The sequence below is a fragment of the Anopheles marshallii genome (genome assembly GCF_943734725.1).
Source record: "Anopheles marshallii chromosome X unlocalized genomic scaffold, idAnoMarsDA_429_01 X_unloc_193, whole genome shotgun sequence".
NCBI classification, from domain to species: domain Eukaryota; kingdom Metazoa; phylum Arthropoda; class Insecta; order Diptera; family Culicidae; genus Anopheles; species Anopheles marshallii.
In genome coordinates, this window is record NW_026525772.1 from 15,001 (window position 1) to 17,500 (window position 2,500).

The following is a 2,500-nucleotide window of genomic DNA, read 5'->3' on the forward strand; positions in this document are numbered from 1 at the left end:
CTAATGGACGTTCGCGCCTCTTTTCGCCTTAGCGGCCTTTGTTTTCATTGCCCATCTTCGTCCTCCTCTTCGAATGCATCTACCCCGAAGAGGGCCCACTTGCAGCCTTCCGGGTGCAGGACGGATGTCCTACACGATGTGGGCCCTTGCATGTCACGCAGCAGACCGCTGCCGTGCATGTTCGGGCCAGGTGTCCCGGTTGGCCGCATCGGATACAGTGCGTCGACCAATCCACCTCGCTCCGGCATTGGTGCCGCAGGTGTCCGTGCTCCAGGCATTTGAAGCACCGCTGCTGGCCCCGCGTCAGTGGTGTCAACTGCTTAGCTGGGCACGAAGTGTGCAGCACCTTCACGTGCTGCTGCGCAATCTTCGCTGCCGCCTTCACTGCCATTCGGACGTATGCCGTCTGCGTGCCATTCCATGCCTTGACCAAATGCACGGCGGATTCCTTCACCGACTGCTCTGTGAATGTTTGGATCGCCGTCGCCACGTCCGTCGCCGTCGCTAGAGGGTCCACCTCTTCCAGGCGGACCTCTACCATTTCCGTCACCAGGCGGGCGGTGGCCGGAGCTGCAGCCTGTGCGCAGACCTCCTGCACACGTTGAAAAATTGCTTCCGAATTAGCACCGTCCTCTACGTTCATAACCAGCCGATCCCGCGTCGTTCGCCGTCCCACACCGAGCTTCGCCTGGTGTTCGGCCAACGACGGTGCGCCGCGGACTAGCTGGTAAACGTCTGTCCACGTTTGACCGTCTCCTGGGGTCACCTCTATAGCGTCCGGCTTCTTTTTCGTCGACTGTTTGCGTGGCGCAAGTTGCGGGCGTGGCTTTTCCAATTGATGCTGTTGTTGCTGCTGCGGCTTCGGTGGTGCCTTGCGGGGTCCCACCACCGTCCATGCGCCACCCTGCGTCGCCTGTGTACCAGATGCCTCGGCAGCCACATTGGCATAGGATGGCCGCTGCTGCTGCTGTTGTTGTTGCTGTTGCAGCGGTTGCTGCTGAGCAGGGCCACGCGTTGGCCCCTGCGTCTGTTGTGGCCGTTGCTGTTGTTCCTGCAACCGTTGGGGCTGCTGCTTCATCAAAGAAGACGACTGCTCCTGCAGCTGCGATTGCAGTGCCTGATTGCCGCCACAACCAAGCATCTGCGCCAACAGCTCCTGGTGGCTTGCCATCTCCTTTTCTAGCTCCTTGCGGAGACGTTGAGTCTCCTCTTGCCACTGGCGAGCCTGTTGCTTGTTCCATTGCAGCTCTTCATTAAACCGCTGCTGAGCCAGCTTTAGTTCCTCCCGGGCCAGCTTTCGTTCCTCGCGGGCCATGTTGTCATTGGCCTCCGCCCGCTGTCGCAGCATCACAAGCTCTTGCTGCAGCTCTTTACACATGGTTCGAAGCTGCTCGTTTACGAGGGTCGTTTCTTCGATCACCTTCCGCAGTTCGACCATGTCATTGTTCGTCGACTTCGTGGCCTTCACCGAAGCTCTTGTCAGCATGACCTTCGGCTCTACAGCCGGAAGAGACCGCCCCGGCCTTTCCTCCGTCGATTCCGCCCTTAGGCGCGATGTTCGAGTTGTCGCCATTTTAGAGACCCATGCAGGCCTTAGTGGTCAGGGGGGGTGTTTCCCTGCTTGCAGACGCCTTCCCGTATTTTTCGCAGTCGTTCCCGATTTTTTTCCCCGCGATTTCCAGTAAAAGTCGGGAATTCGAGCAGTTTCGAGCAGTTTCGAGCTCGACAAAAACTGTCCAAATCGAGCAGATTCGAGCTGTCGATGACCCCCCCAGCTTACCAGAATTTTCTGCGTCTTTTTAAGTTTCGAGCAGTTTTTCGAGCAGAAACCGTCAATTTGAAAATTTGTCTGCGGGGGACTGCTCACCTTCGAAAATTCGTCAGCGGGGTCATGTGTGTCACTCGGGTGTCACCAAAAAATGTCAAAAAATTTTTCGCGTTTTTCACTGTTTTTTCGCTTGGATCTTATTAAACGAGTTAAAACAATCACAACGGTGAAAACCGCACACGAATCCGATAAAAACTCGCAAAGTTATTAACGATTTTCTAATAAACACCGTTGCTCGAAACCACGTGCTCCGGCGGTAGCACCCCTTGCACTTTTTTGCCACGATGTTTTTCGTCAATTTTCGTCCGATTTCCGTCCGGTTTTTTGCGTTAGCACGATCACGGGCACAAAAACTACCGTTTCCGTCCACTTCCGGCCCGATTGGACCGGATTTTTACGCAAACTCACGATACACACACACTGTTGTTGTTGTTGTTGTTGTATTTCTTTGCGCAAATTTGCCACTCCGTATTTCGGGCCGAATTTCACCGGCAAACACTGTCTATCACTCTTAATCGCTTAAATGGCGTCCAATCTCGCTTTTTCACCGAAAACCGCACCGAAAAAGGTCTATTTTGCCCGTTTTTATAGCGGAAATAGTTCCCCATACAAAATGTATGGGGAATGTTTTTTGCTTATTTTCCGTATTATCGCACCGATTTTCACGCGGTT

General features: G+C 54.4%; 1 pseudogene; it reads left to right on the forward strand.

Annotated features, from left to right (window-relative positions):
• Positions 1-2,500, forward strand: part of LOC128717092 (large subunit ribosomal RNA) — a 7,106-nt pseudogene that overhangs the window by 3,800 nt on the left and 806 nt on the right.